The sequence below is a fragment of the Camelus bactrianus genome, chromosome 23 (genome assembly GCF_048773025.1).
Source record: "Camelus bactrianus isolate YW-2024 breed Bactrian camel chromosome 23, ASM4877302v1, whole genome shotgun sequence".
Lineage (NCBI taxonomy): Eukaryota > Metazoa > Chordata > Mammalia > Artiodactyla > Camelidae > Camelus > Camelus bactrianus.
Genome location: NC_133561.1, coordinates 33708799 through 33725051, shown reverse-complemented (window position 1 = coordinate 33725051; position 16253 = coordinate 33708799). Strand labels below are relative to the sequence as shown.

The 16253-nt window shown below is 38.9% G+C and overlaps 2 pseudogenes; both read left to right on the top strand.

Annotated features, from left to right (window-relative positions):
* The first annotated feature begins 5268 nt into the window (after positions 1-5268).
* Positions 5269-5401, top strand: LOC141574885 (U4 spliceosomal RNA; annotated as a pseudogene).
* Positions 5402-13258: 7857 nt separating this feature from the next.
* Positions 13259-15247, top strand: LOC141574810 (zinc finger BED domain-containing protein 5-like; annotated as a pseudogene).
* Positions 15248-16253: the final 1006 nt, after the last annotated feature.

The following is a 16253-nucleotide window of genomic DNA, read 5'->3' as shown; positions in this document are numbered from 1 at the left end:
CCTCTGAGAGCATATGTGCCAGTCAGGACTTGTGAGTTAATCATCCAGTAGATTATCATTCAGTGAAAACCAAGCAATGCCATGGAAGTTTTAATCTTGATTTCCAATTATTTTTATTTTCTGGGACTTTTTAAAAATAGCAATACTTTTTTTTTTTTTTGAGTAGTTTTAGGTTTACAGAAAAATTGAACAGAAAGTACAGAGTTCCCATATATAGTGTATTTTAAAACTGAAACTCATTGGCAAATTATAGTCTCTTGCTTGTTTTTCTAAATAAACTTTTATTGAGTGTCACTCTCATTTGTTTATGTACTGTCTTTGGCTGCTTTTGCACTATAATAGCACAGCTGGGTCTTTGCAACAGAAAGCATATGGCCCACAATACCTAAAATATTTACTGTCTGATTCTTTACAGGAGAAGTCTGTTGATCCCTGAATTAGGTGATTTTAACTGCTATTTAATAATATTTTATCAAGGTGTTTGAGTACAACTTTGGAGGTCAAATATTTAAACCATTAATTTATATACACTGAATATTTATGTTCTGAACAACTGTCAAACCAATTGGAAAGTCCCATTTACACCTAACAGTGTTTTGTAAATAAAATGAGACCTATACATTCTTTTACTCTAGGCAGATTCACTGCAGAAGTATATTCACCAGAAAGTCCCCCAAACAGCTTATTCTTTTCTGGTCAATGCAGTAGTCCTACTATAAAGTTGTCAAAATAAGGAACCAAGGCACTAACAAGTATATGTATTCGGGAAATACATTCTCAATTCTAGATTTCTGCAAAGAGACGATTTCAGGGCTTACTCTTGAAATTTCCAAATAACAACTGCCTACCATGTCTTGCTTCAAACATCTGAAATAGGAAATGACATTTATACAGATTTTTAGAAGTGGAACAACAAAGATGCAAATATTTTAACTGACTTATTCACAAGCAAACTCAGTTATATATTCATTTCTTGAATCTTAGCCAATAAAATATTTTGGTTGTTCATTAAAACTAGGGACAGAAGACTATAATAGTGAAGAAATGCCTGTTTCCCACTAACACTGAATCTTTGCAACAGAGACCAAATGACCCAAGGACAAAAATAAAAACAACAAAAGCTTCTGTTTAAAGTATAAATAATTTGACACATTGTAAAATGACTGTAACTCAATAAAAAAAAGTTAAAAATAAAATATTAATAATATCCTAAACAGGAATGTAAAACATTCCAAAAGTGATATGCCAAGATTTTGATACCTGTGATTTTGATATTCTGAGCAGGGAGAGAAATGCAGAAGACTCAGTAGTAACTAGGAAATAAAAGCAGCTTATACAACTGATGGTAAGTATAAAAATGACCAGCCAAAGAACATTGTTAATGTTTAATCAGAATGTCAATTAATAAGTACTCAAGAAATACAAAGTTTAAATTTTAACACCTCCTTAAAGCTGGGAAGATATACTTGAGGAGATTAAAAAAAAATTTAGTATTTACAGAGCAGAAACAAAATAAAGACTAGAAAAATGGAAAAAAAATCAATGAAACTAAGAGCTGGTTCTTTGAGAAGATAAACAAAACTGATAAACCTTTAGACAGAATTATCAAAAAAAGAAAGAGAGAGAGAGAGAGAAAGAGGGAGCCCAAATCAATAAAGTCAGAAATGAAAAGGAAATTACAACACCACAGAAATACAAAGGATCACAAGAAACTCCTGCCGACAACTATATACCAATAACAATGACAACCTAGAAGAAATGAAAACATTTCTAGAAATGTGCAATCTCCCAAAACTGAACCAGGAGAAAAATATGGACAGATTAATTATAACTAATGAAACTGAATTAGTAAAAAAAAAAAAAAAAAAAAAAAAACTAAAAAACAAAAACAAAAACAAAAAACTCCTAACAAACAAAAGTCCAGGACCAAAAGGCTTTCACAAGTGAATTCTACCAAACATTTGGAGAGGTTAACACCTATCCTTTTCAAACCATTTCAGAACCTGCACAGGAAGGAACACTTCTGAACACATTCTAAGAAGCCAGCATCACCCTGACACAAAACCCAATGAAAATATCAGGAAAAAAAAAAAAAAAACAGGTCAATATCACTGATGAAGACAGATGCGAAAATCCTCAACAAAATATTAAATACAGTAAAAAGATCAGACACCATGATCACGTGGGGTTTATCCAGGGATGCAAGGATGGTTGAGTATCTGCAAATCAGTCAATGTGATACACCATATTAACAACCTGATGAATAAAAACACATAGTCATCTCAATAGATGCAGAAAAAGGTTTTGACAAAATTTAACATCCTTTTTATGATAAAAACCCTCAACAAAGGGGGTACAGAGGGAACACACCTCAACATAATAAAGACCATTTATAACAAGCCCACAGCTAGCATCATACTCAATCATGAAAAGCTAATAGCATTTCCTCTTAGATCAGGAACAAGACAAGGATGCCCAATCTCACTACTTTTATTTAACATACTATTTAAGTCCTAGCCACAGCAACCAGACAAGGAAAAGAATAAAAGGAATCCAAATTGGAAAGAAAGAAGTAAAACTGTCACTGTTGACAGATGACATAATATATACATAGAAAATCCTAAAAATACATTCAGAAAACTACCAGAACTCATCAATGAATTCAGAAAAGTTGCAGGATACAAAATCAACATATAGAAATCTGTTGTATTTCTATACACTAACAACAAACTATTAGAAAGAGAAATTAAGAAAACAATCTCTTTTAGAGTTGCATCAAAAAGAATACCCAGGAATAAATCTAACTAAGGCGGTAAAAGACCTGTACACAGAAAAGTGTAAGACGCTTATGAAAGAACCTGAAGACAACAGAAATAGTTGGAAAGATGTAACACACTCACGGACTGGAAGAATTAGTATTGTTATATTCCCACACCACTCAAGGTAATCTACAGATCCAGTGCAATCTCTATCAAAATACCAATAGCATTTTTCACAGAAGTAGAACAAAAATTACAAAATTTGCGTGGAAACAGAAAAGATCTTTGTAGCCAAAAGTTTTGAGAAAGAAGAAAAAGCTGGAGGTATCATGCTCCCTGATTTCAAATCACACTACAAAGCTACAGCATAGTGCTGGCCCCAAACAGACACACAGATCAAAGGGACAGAGCAGAAAGCCCAGAAGTGAACCCACATTTACATGGGCAATTAGTCTACAACAAAGGAGGCAAGAATATACACTGGGCAACGGACAGCCTCTTCAATAAATGGTGCTGGGAAAACAGGACAGCTACATGCAAAAAAAAATAAATAAATAAACTGGACTATTTTCTCATGCCATGCAGAAAAATAAATTTAAAATGATTTAAAGACTTAAATGTAAGACTTGAAATCATAAAACTTCTAGAAGAAAACATAGGCAGTATCTGACATTAGTCTAATTAATATTTTTCTAGATTATGTTTCCCCTGGCAAGGGAAACAAAAGAAAAATAAACAATTGAGATTATATCAAACTGAAAAGCTTTTACACAGCAAAGGAATCTATCAACAAAATTAAAAGCACACCTACTAAATGGGAAGAGATATTTGCAAATGCTATATCCAATTAAAGATTAATATCCAAAACATACAAAGAACTCACACAATTTAACATCAAAACAAACAAACAAACAAACAAAAAACCCAATTAAAAAGTGGGCAGAGGATATGAATAGATATTTTTCCCAAGGAAACATACAGATGGCCAATATCACATGAAAAGACTTCCAATATCACTAATCATCAGGGAAATGCAAATCAAAACCACAATGAGCTATTTATCTCACAACTGTCAGAATGGCTGTTGTCAAAGAGACAACAAATAACAAGTGTTGGCAAGCATGTGGAGGAAAGGGAACCCTCGAGCAGTGGTGGGAATGTATATTGGTGCAGTCACTAAGAAAAACATAGAGGTTCTTCAAAAATTAAAAAAAGAACTATCATAGGATCCAGTAATTCTATTCCTGGTTATTTATCTGAAGAAAACAGAAATACTAATTCAAAAAGATACATGCACCCCAACATTCATGGCAGCATTATTTATAATAGCCAAGATATGGGAGCAACCTAAGTGGCCATCAATAGATGAATGGATAAAGAAGATGTGGCACATATGTGCAATGAAATACTACTCAGCTATAAAAAAGAATGAAATCTTGCCATTTGAGACAACATGGACGGACCTGAAAGGTATTAGGTTAGGTGAAATACATCAGAGAGAAAAAGACAAATACTATTTGATTTTACTTTCATGTGGAATCTAACAAACAAATGAATGAACATAACAAGACAGTAACAGAGTCATAGGTACAAAGAACAAACAGAAGGTTACCAAAAGGGAGGGGGATAAAGGGAGGAGAGAAATAAGTGAGGGAGATTAAGAGGTACAAACTTGCAGTTGCAAAATAAATGAGTCATGGGTATGAAATGTACAGTGTGGCGAATAAAGTCAGTAATTAGCTGATACCTGTTTGGTGACAGATGGAAACCAGACTTACCATGGTGATCATTTTGAAATATATAGAAATATTGAATCACTATGTTTTGCAACAGGAACTCACAAAGTGTTGTAGGTCAATTATACTTCAAAAACAAACTCATAGAAAAAAAAGATCAGATTTATGGTTACCAGAGGTGGAGAGTGAGAAGAGGGGAAATTGGATAAAGGCATTCAAAAGGTATAAATGTCCAGTTATAGGTACTAGGGATGTAATGTACAACATGATAAGTATAATTAACACTGCTGTATGTTATATAATAAAAGTTGTTAAGAGAGTAAATCCTAAGAGTTCTCACAAGGAAAAAAAATTTCTATTTCTTTAATTTTGTATCTATATGAGATAATACATGTTCACTAAACTTGCTGTAGTGATCACTTCATGATATATTGAAGTCAAATCATTATGCTGTACAACTTAACCTTATATAGTGTAAATTATAACTCAATAAAACTGGAAGAAAAAAATGAGTATTTGCCAGTCTGTGCTCTTTAGGAAAGTCAGAAAAAAATTAAATATATTGAACTTCTACTAAATGCCATTCAATTTGCAAATTACCTTAATCCACAACAATGTTACAAAGAAGTTATCTTCATTTAAAGGATGAAGACATTAAAATATTAATTTGTCCAAAGTAGTAGAGCTATGATGTGCCTTGGAGGCTGACTTCAAAGCCAATCACCCCTTCTATTATACCACCATTTACAGACTTTTAAAAACAGCAACACTTAAGCTTTGCACAGTGGCAGTATCATAGCCGGTGAGGTTTATCCAAGGCATGATTATTGCTAATTGAAAAACAGCAACACTTTCTTTCAATGCAATCTTACATAAAACATAATCTGAAATATATTTTAAATGAAGAACTGACAGAACTCTGTGACCAATGAAAAGTGGAGTATCATGGAGAAAGAATAATTGAAGTTGACTCTAACGCTCAGAACACTCTAAAACTTAAGATCCATACAATTAATAAAAAATAAGAAGTTGGGTAAGGGAAGATAAGTTTATGGAAGAAAGTGATGTCTGCTTCATAAATGTGAAGTTTAGCGTCACACTCAAAGTTGAGTTGGAACTCAGGAGACATTTTAAATTTGTCCATGAATTATCTCATTTCTGTGCTGTAGTCTATTTTTGCATTATTTATGGTAAAATGGACCACTATATAATATAATTTCTTCTCAGTTGAAGTTTCACTAATTTTGAATATGCTAGCAAAAATAAAATAAAATGCACATGGTTGAGAGCACGATCCAAAGCCCCCTTTCTTCCTCCCAGAGCTTGCTGGTCTCTCCTACCCAAGGCTGGGTCAGGGCTGGTCCACTGAGAGCTGCACAGTTTGAAGGCACTGGAGCAGCAGGCTTCAGGAGCTGAGACTTCCTGCATCCACCACCCTTGTGTGGGCTGAAGTTTATCCTGGGAGCCTGGAACTCTTTGCAGAGGGGGGCCAGTTTGTGTGCCAATCATTTGTGTTTTAGATTGTGCAGATGGATGACCAGAAGTATGTTGAGGTGAAGAATGGGGCAAACATTCAGCTATGACTTAGCTTATGAGCTGTTTGCCTTCATCAGAAAGATTATAAAATAAATCATTCCTACCATCTACCCATGAAAAAATGATGATACAGAAGGACTGCTTCCTCAAAATTTTTTGTTTTCTCCCTTGAGATGAGCTTGACTGGTGATACCATCATGTGACACATGTCCTGTCCTGTCTTTTTTCTTTTCTTTTCTTTCTTTTTTCTTGTTATAATCAGTTTACAATGTTGTGTCAATTTCCAGGGTAGAGCACAATTTTTCAGTTATACGTGAACATACATATATTCATTGCTTTTGTTGTTGTTGTTGTTGTTGTTCTATTTATTTATTTAGTGAGTTAGTTAGTTAGTTAGTTAGTTAGTTAGTTAGTTAGATACATGTCCTCAACTCTTCTTCAGATGAAAATAAACATACTTTACAGGTCTTTTTCCTCTTTTAATTGAAACCATTCTTCCACCACCATCCTTTGAGTCCCAGTCAAGCCAGATCCACGTCTTCACAAGCACCCCGGCCTCACTCTGCTCTTGGCAGTGGAATTCCAGACGGACGTCTCCCAGTCTCCCCAAAACACTCCGTCTGTGGCCTGAGGGCTACGTCTCCTCTTGTTCAAAGAATGTCAGAAACATTTCAAGATTCAGTTAAAATTCTACTGTTTTAAAAATCCTCCAGGGGCCACTTATTCTGTTTTGAACTTGTGTACTTAATTTCTTTCCTACTGGCCCCTTGGTTTGTTTGAATTTTGCCTCCGACCTGTTTCCTAGGGGCTGTGGAAGTTATTGATCATACTGGTCATGCCAAGCTGCTTTCTCTCATCTCGCTAATGTGTCAATTTTCTGGCTCAAAAAATGAAACCAACTTAAAATACTGTTTTCTTCTCTTCTATTAATTAATTTATTTCTCTTCAAATGATATCACATCCAAAGCTTCTACATTATGGTTAATATCTTCCACATGAAATAGATGATAGAGAAAAAAAGTGGAAAATAAAAAGGTAGTATGGTTTTAAAAAATTAAGTTTTAGAGACAAAGAGGAAAAGACAGGTAGAAAGAAGATGGAATAGCCTTAATACTTCCCTACAAAATGGCCTTAATAACAAATAGATCAAAGTAAGGCTAATAATAGCTACCCCAAAACAGAGGGGAAACAAAACCTAAAACTCAGTATTATTTTCGTATATAATCATTGTTATCATCAAGCCACAGTAGGGTGGGAAATAAAATCCAGAATTCCTTTAAGCAATTAGTAATATTTCCAATTAATACATATATAAAAATAATGGAAGTAGAAAATCTTTTTTGGCATATACCACTGTAATAACTTCTGCAGGAAAAAAACCATCAATGGATGCCAAAATTTGTGGCCAAAACTTCTGTATAATGGGAAGAAGGATATTTGCACATGTTTGTGTCTCCCCCCAAAATACTTTATAATTATAAATAGAAAAGCTAATTTTATAGTGAAAAAACCTACTGGATATAATTTTAGTCAAGTTTTCATTTAACACCACCAATAATGAGACATATTAATGTCATATACGCCTCAATATAAGGCACTGAGGAGGGCACAGAGCCATTTCTCTGGTGTTTTTGCAAAAAAAAAAAAAAAGACAATTTAAACATAAAACTGAGGAAAAGTCAGACAAACCCAAATGAGGGAAAATAGACAAAATGGCCTTTCTTCTTCCAAAGTGTCAAGTTCGTGAAGGACAGGAGGGCTGGGAACCGCCACAGATTGGAGGACACGGAGGACAGCTGATGACTAAACCCAGTGTGTGTCCTGGACCAGAGAAGGGACACTGGTGGAATGAAGGGTGAAACTTGAATAAAGCCTGTAGGTTAGTTAGTGACGTCTTGTTACTGTTAACTTCCCAGGGCTTGATGACTGCACCATGACTTTATAAGACATTCATCTTTGGAGGAGCTGGGTAAAGGCTATATGGACAATATTTGTAATATTTTACCCTTTTTGAAAGTCTAAAATTATTTCAAAGTAAAATTAAGGAGTGGAATAATGGAGAGTACAGGTGACCTCTAATTAAGAATGGAAGTTTAAAGATAAATTCAGGATCTCCAAATAAAACTTTCAGAAGTGGTCTCTTTCTTATTTTATTACTTACAAAGTAATAAAAGACTTGTCCAGTCAGCAAAGAATGAACTCTTTTGGTGTGTATTTAGCTAAAGAAGATTATATGGTTTATGGGGTGTCTCTGGAGCTGTAATGGTCTTGGATGACACTTGGTCAGCCTTCTATGTTTATTCTGAGGTTATTTTATTTTCTGCATCTAACACCAAATTAGAAGTCTAAAATTTCATTTTCATCCCAGAAGGAATGACACACTGATGTGCGACAACTCACCTGTCCTTTTAATCTCTTCCTAAACTAGAAATACACACAACATATACCCCAAACGTCCAGTTGCTTGGTATCCAAACTATATTATGAACGGTGTGACCCTAGATTTTTTTTCACTCAGACTAACTCAAGAGGAAGATAACAGCCTATTTGTATTCAAAAGGACACTAAATATTTTTAAACTTTGGTAATTACTTCCAGAACCTAAAATTTAAATTGTGAAAAATCCTACAATGTAGATACAACCAATAGCTTAGCTTTTTATAAGTCATCTGTATCTAGGAAAACTCTCCAGGGTATTTCTTAAACCTGAGGTTTAAAATTTTATTTATTTACTTTTACAGTTTGAGCACTGTGATTCAGATTTCATAAGAGTGAGCACAAGGACCCTGCTGAGCCTCCCACCTGCAGGGCGGGTTTAGGATGGCCACGGTTGTCTGGCCATCCCTCCAGCAGGACGGGGCGTCTGTATGCCGTTTCTCCTCTCTTGCATTTGAAGGCTTGTCATGTCAGTTTCAAAGTCTGATTGCTAAGAGCCCGACAGTTTCCCCTTTTGCAAGGATCGCCCGCTCTGGGCGTCTAAGCCACCAGGTAGGAGAGCAGCTACCTGCCGGGGAGACTGTGTGGAGAAGCCCTGAGAATGCATGGGGAGGGACAGCACGCCCACTCAGCCAACCTTCGTATTGTGCCCACCAGAGTCTCGGGCACGTGGAAAAAGCCTTCTCAGACTAGGGACTGGCTGCTGCGAGCTGAATGCCACTGCGTGACCCCAGTCAAACCTAGGAGCAGAAGCATCACTCAGCTGAGTCCTAACTAAAGTCCTGACCCATAGATCCTGAACACAGAGAGGATTATTGCTTTGAGATGGTTTAACACGCAGCCATAGGTAACCAGAACATATGATGTAAGGAATGCTCTTTGCTGGGCGTGTTTAAGACTGCTCTTTCTGAACTAGTCTCACCTCACCTTTAGAATCTGAATCACAAATACAAGTCTCAGTACACCCAGTTTAAGACAGAGAAAGACAAACACTATATGACAAATACTACATGATATCACTTACATGTGGAATCTAAAAAATAATAGAAATGAAACTATATACAAAACAGAAAGAGACTCACATAGAAAACAGATTTATGGTTACCAAAAAGGGGGATGCAAATTAGGCATATGGGGTTAACAGACACAAACCACCAAACATAAAACGGATAAGCAATGAGAAATTACTGTGCAGCATGGGGAATTATACCCAATATCTTGTAATAACCCAGAATGAAATATAATCTGTAAGGAAAAAGCCCAGCAGACGGAATCACTATGCTGTATGCCTGAAACTAACACAATATTGTAAATCAACTCTACTTCAGTTTTAAAAAAAGAAATCATAATTTTCAGACTCCTTTGAAGGTCTCTGTATGTGGTCAAGTGACAAAAATTCCCCCAGAGATAGAAATGGAAACACCGTTTGCACACTCGGGAAAATGTCCTTAAACCATCTCTTCTCCCTTCTCCGGGAGGAGTGTGGATGGGATTATTGGTGTCGCAGCCTCGTCAGGAGTTCTGAAGAGGAGGACTTCACCCTCAAGGTGTGAGAACTTAGTGCTGCAAGGATCACGAAACTTGGCGAGTTCAAGAAGCTAGTGCAAGACGGGAAGCTCGGTGCCCCAGAGAGCTCAATGTGTCTTCAGATGAGCGGCTGCGCCAACCGCGAATGGATGTCTGCGGAGAAGGCACAGGCGATATCCCCGAGCTGAGAGCATCACCCGATCCCGAATCCTCCTTTCTTTCCTCTGTTTTTTTTTTTTTCATTTCCCCCTTCCCCCCTGCCTCCCCCTCCCCACTTCTTTCCTCCCCTTCCCCCCTCTCGTCCACGAGGACTGGCTGTTGACCCTGCTCAGGCCTGGGTGCGGATGCGGGTGGGACCGCAGCCCCGCAGCGGCCCAGCGGTGCCCTCTGGCGAGACGGCTGCCTTGCGCTCTGTGAAAGGGTGGCCCCAGGCTCCACAGCCCAGCCACACGGTTCTCCCCATCACTGATGGAGATGAAGGAGAAAGATAGTGTCCTTTTCCTGTGGTTGTTAGCTGAGACCACCGCCCAGGGACACAAGAGGAGCTCCGCAAGCGAGGGTAGACTCCGATGGAAAGCCAGCTCCCAGCTGTCGGGGGCAGCGGGCAGCGCGCACCTGTGACAAGGAGAAGCCGAGGGACAGCTGGCCCAGGCTGCAGGTTGAGGTGACTGTTGAGAAAAGCATTCAGGTGCTGGATGGGGTGTCCGTGCCCACCCTGCCTTTGTGAGTGGACTGTGCTCTTCCTCAGCCTTCCTGCCCCCAAGGGTGTTGTTCAAAGCCGGAAACGCCTGAGGTGGGGGTGAGTGGGTTGTGCTACCTGTCAGCTTAACCGGAAGAGACAAAAGTTGAGGGTTCCCCCTCACCCTGCCCTTTTCAGGGAGTCGAACAGAAACTTTAGAGAGGACAATCTCTGTCCTCAAGAGATTCGGGGAAGCACCACTAAAGAGGTGGGGATGAGGCCCCCCTTCCTGATAACAAAGCTTCCTACTCCGCTACGTCCTTCTCTGGCAGCAAAGGAGAGGGGTCCTAAGCTTTTAGGTCACCCAGGGATCAGCTCCATACAGTTCTTGTCACCAAATTCCTTTCGGGACTGTGGAAGGACAGTCTCATTTTCTCCCAGCAATGGTAAAGCAGGCCTTGCTGCCGCTGCCGCCTCCAGTTTGAGACCCTTGACTTCCTGGCAGCTGCGACCCATCATTGGTCATTTCTCTCTGCACCAGCCAACCCCTGGTACCAGGTGTTTTGAGTGCTTGGGAAGTTAGGAGTGTTCAGGGACACACAGCAGTGACTAGCACGTGGGCTCTGTAAGTGAGCTTTTTGGGTTCTGTTCTTAGTTCTTCACAGGTGTGTTAACTTAGCAGGTGGCTTAACCTCTGTGTCTATTTCTTTATCCCTGCTTGTTGGGGGTGGATAAATGATAGTCTCTGACTCTCAGGTTTGTTCTGAGGATTAAATGAGCCAATCTATGAAAGATTTAGCAGTTCCTGGCACGTAGTAAACAATGGTCACTCAAACATTAGTAACCTTAGGAGCTTGGTTATTGAGACAAGAGTCGTTACAGCAAAAAGTCATGGTGTAACACTTCTATGTATAATTCCATTTTAGATTACTTTCAATGCTTAGTTTTAGAGACATTAAGGTATGGCTGTACTTTAAAAAGTTAGGTTTATTTCTGAAAGTTTTTAATGTCTTTTTATGAAGTCAGTGGATGGGGGAGCATTTCAAAGCAATGAAATTACCTGGGTAATAAACAGGACAAAAATATTAGTGTTTCTCTTATGCTAGGCATCTTCTACTTCACTCTTAAGATCGGCATTATGGTGAAGAAGAATTTGCACTGCCTGGCTATAAAATAAATTGTAAGGAATGGTCATCTAAGAGGTTTGTAGTTAGTTCTGCTTTTGCAGTGTCTGATTTTAATTTTTTCTCATTCTAGGCTTTTGGTTACTCCCCTTCCACCCTATCCCTTAATTTTATTTTTTGAAAGAGTCTGCATTTCAAGCTGCTAGGGCAAAGAGTGTGATTACAGAAGGAAAGACTCCTCATCCAGGTACCTTGCTCTCTAGCTGTCACTAGGAAAGCCAGAGTCAGGATCTAACTTGAGGAGCCCGTGCTCACTCTGCAGCCAAATCATAAAGCTTAAATCAAAAGTAGCTATGTTTAGGCAGACCCTAAGTCTGAACGCCTAAACTTACAAAGCCAGCATTCTTTAGAGGTCCTAAAACTTGCATTACCTTTCCATTTAATTATGCTTTTTAAAAGCTATTCTATGAGGAATAAACCTATTAAAATGAGAGATTATGTTTTCATTAGGTCTTTGTTAAGCCTTCAGTAAAAAAATAATGGGATGCAGAGTAATCAGTAAAATATATACAGTACTTTTAATGAGTCTTATTCTGTATACTGTAAATATTTATGTACTTTTAAGTCCAGAGAAGTAGTAACTAACTTTCAGTTTATAGTTTATTTTTCAATGTTAACACACAGTATTTGGGATACAGCAGAATTCTGTGTCTTGCAAAACCTTGAACTGTGTTTGTGTGTTTTTGACATAGCTCATCAAACAGTCTCTAGCCCTGAAAGCAGCTTTCAGATGTATAATGGTGTCAACAACGAGTGTGTCTAATGACAGCAGGCAGCAGAAAGCTAAAAGAGATTCCGGGATACTGTATCCATGAAAGGAGTTGGTAAATTTTAGCCCCATCCTAGTTTTGTAAATAGAGATGCATTGGGACACCCCTGTGCCCATTCTTTACCGTATTGCCTGTGGCTGCTGCCACAGCTACAAAACTGAGTGGTTGCAATACAGACCGTGTGGCCCCATAGAGTAAAAAATATTTACCGTGTGATCCTTTAGGGAAAAGTTTGCCAGCCCCTGCCATGGGACCTCGAAGTCCCTTCCTTAAAAATACACTTATGATCTCTTCATTATTTCTTAGTCCAATGGTTCCCAAACTGTCTTCTGCAGAATATTAATATTGTCTAAGTTAATAAGTGTTGTGGGAAAAAGATCCATGCTAACAGTAATTTTTCCTTTGTAATTTATTTTAAAATAAAATTTAAGACTACCAAACTCATTGCTATGGCTTTTATTTTTATGTGGTAGCCTACCTTTAAGAAAAGGTGTCCCATGCCTGAGAGCACCAGGATGTCGAGTGAGAGATCACCTGATACATGAGCGTGCGATGCTCCACCTGCGCCTTGATGCCCAGGCAGCACTTAACACAGTCACTGATGAGATGCTTGGCATCATCTCTTTGATGATGGCTCATCTTCTGTGTCCTGACTTATAATTTCAACACATTTGTGATACTCAATGTTTATTCTAAATTAACCATGTTTTGTACCACAAACACATTGCCTGTGGATCTGTTGCTGAAACAAGGAAGACTTAAACAAGAAGTAGAATCTTTTTTGTTATCAAATTGTGTCTGAATCAAGTGATCAAAAGGTCAGAATATTACAAAGTAAAGATGAGCACATGCAGCCTTCCATTTCTAGAAATTCAGGAAGTGAGTTTTCCAGGGTCAAGTTTATGTCCAATTCCAACAAAATAACAACATTTAGTAAGAAACCACTAAGAAGAAAATATGAGGAAAGTTATTTGTTTTTTGGATTTACTTCCTTTGGAAATAGATTTGCACCTCATGCTCAGTGTGTGTTATGTAAGAAAATTTTATTGAAAAGCTCTTTGGCCCCTAGTAAGTTTTGAAGACATTTGGAAACTAAACATGCTGCATATAAAGACAAAGACATTATCTTTTTCAAGCAACATCTTGATTCACATGAAAACAATAAACCCCCAGCACCTAAAATTGTCAACACAGTTCATGGAAGCGCTAGAGAAGCATCATGCAGTGTAAGTTACAATGCAGCCCTGAGTGGAGGCTCATACATCAGAGAATTGCTCACCAAGCCTTGTGCAAAAGACGTTGTGATGTGGATGTGTGACGAACAGTATTGTAAAAACAAATAGACGCAGTGCAGTTGTCAGTATGGCTGCTGGTCGAATTAAGGCTCTAGCTGCTGCCACTGAAGAAGGGCCTGTTTGTAGACGGGAAACTTGTGGCAGGTTCTCACTGCAGCTTCCAGATCCAGCCGACGTCTCAGGACTCGCTGTGCTGCTCGTGTTTGCTTGTTGCAGGTTTAACAAGTCCACTGAGGACAACCTGCTCTTACGTGAATCTTTGCAAAGAATGCCGTTGGTGAGGACATTTTCAACTGCGTCCACAGCTTTATGCAAAACTGTGAAATTGAATGGGGAAAATGTGCTGGTGTTTGTAGTGATGCTTCTAGGGGGGTGGACCGGAAAATTGCTGGGACTGTCACCTGGATAAAATATGTGGCTCCCGAAAGCACCAGGAGTCACTGCCTATTACATAGACATGCACTTGCAGTTAAAATAATGCCTACATCTCTGGAAAACATGCTCGATCAGGCAGTCCAAATCATCAATTATATTGAAGCTTGGCTATATCAGCCCAGACTACTAAAAATTTTATGTGAAGAATTGGGTGCCCAGCACACAGCACTTCTAAATACAGAGGTGAGGCGGCTTTCCCGACGTAAAGATCTTGTAAGACTTTTTGAGCTTCGTTGTGAACGATTGGTTTTCATGGATTCTGCTTTTTGAAGATCTGATTGTTTAACAAATTCATCGTGGGTGCTAAGACTTGTATATCTTGCAGATATTTTTACTAAATTAAATGAGGTTAATCTGTCAATGCAAGGGGAAAATGTGACAGATTTTACAGTATTTGATAAAATGTCATCAAAAGAAAACTTTGTTTTCCTACACTCAGTGACGACTGAAATTAATCCTATGGTTGATGGAGATACTTTCAGGGCCGCTGTGCAGCACCGCAGGGGTTTGCATTCTACTCTGTTAATATTTTCCTGTAACAAAAGGTAATAATGCTTGGGTTAGAAATTTATTTACAGTAACCTAACCCAACCTCATTAGTGTCATGGGACTATGAGAGCCTGATTGATTTAACATCTGATTCCCAGGTGAAGCAAAATTTCACTGAACTTTCATGAAATGATTTTTGGAGCAGCCTGAGTCAGGAGTAGACAAGCGTTGCAAGGCGTGCAGGTTGTGTACTGCTTCGTTTACTACCATGCACCTGTGTGAAGCAGGATTTTCCTATTATGCTGGAAAAAAACAACTAGATGTGGATCTGACTTAGCAATACCACACCTAACATTAAGCAGGTATGTGACAAAAAGACACAGAAGCACTGTTCTCATTAAAATCGGAGGGTTCTGCGTGCCTCTTGATAACCAAATATAAGATGCAAATTTAAAATGATTTACTTCAAAAAAAGGAAGCTAGTGCATTTATTTTTCATGAGTGAAAGCATATGATGTGGTATATTACTTTGCAGGTTTTGGTATCTGAGGCTGACTCACCAAAGCAGTGGGTAATTCAGTAAAGCAGGAACATGGGGAGGCAATCATTTATTTCAAAGAACATTAAGGTAGGAACATCACATGACTGGGCTTCAAGATGCTCACATTCACTTGTCACACCAGGGAATCCTTCATGTGTCCACTTCCATCATTAGCCAAGATCCAGGGGGTTCATGATGCACCCCAGTGCGTGTGTGTGTCACCTCTCAGCCATTTAACTTGCCTAATTGTCATGTTTTCTATTCAAAAAATAAATAAATTTCAGTACATAAAAATGAAGAGGAGCATAACAAATGATAATATATCCAACCTGACCAAAGAAACAAAAAGTACAAATGGAACAAACACACAGTGTGTACCTCTTTCCAACTGCCAGCTTGTGTCACCTGGTGGCCCCACATGGAGCATCCCTTACAAGGCACTCTACTGGGAGGGTGTGTGTGTGTGTACGCACGTGTGTCAGTGTGGGGTGGCACGTAGACCAGAGAGGTCCAGCAGTCATTCAGAAAGCACACAGCTGACCCAGGCAGGGGCCAAGCTTTAGACCTTCCTGGCTGAGCCTGTGCCCAGGGAGGTCTGCAACTCACACTGGCTAGGGGAGGCTGGGTCACACATGTCCCTCCATCCCCAGCCCAGCTGGAAGCCAGAAAGAGGCCCAGATCAGCCTGTGGCCCATTTTTAACCCTGCCCCACCCTGGCCTGTCCAAATGCCACAGGGCCACGTCACACATCTGGCTGACAAGCGTTCCTTGGGCTAGAGCAGCTATCCCCTCTTTTCCACATTCGCCCCTTGCCTGGTGCCCCTCTGTAGCTGCCCTCCCGCTCCTCCAGCCTCTCAGCACCATCT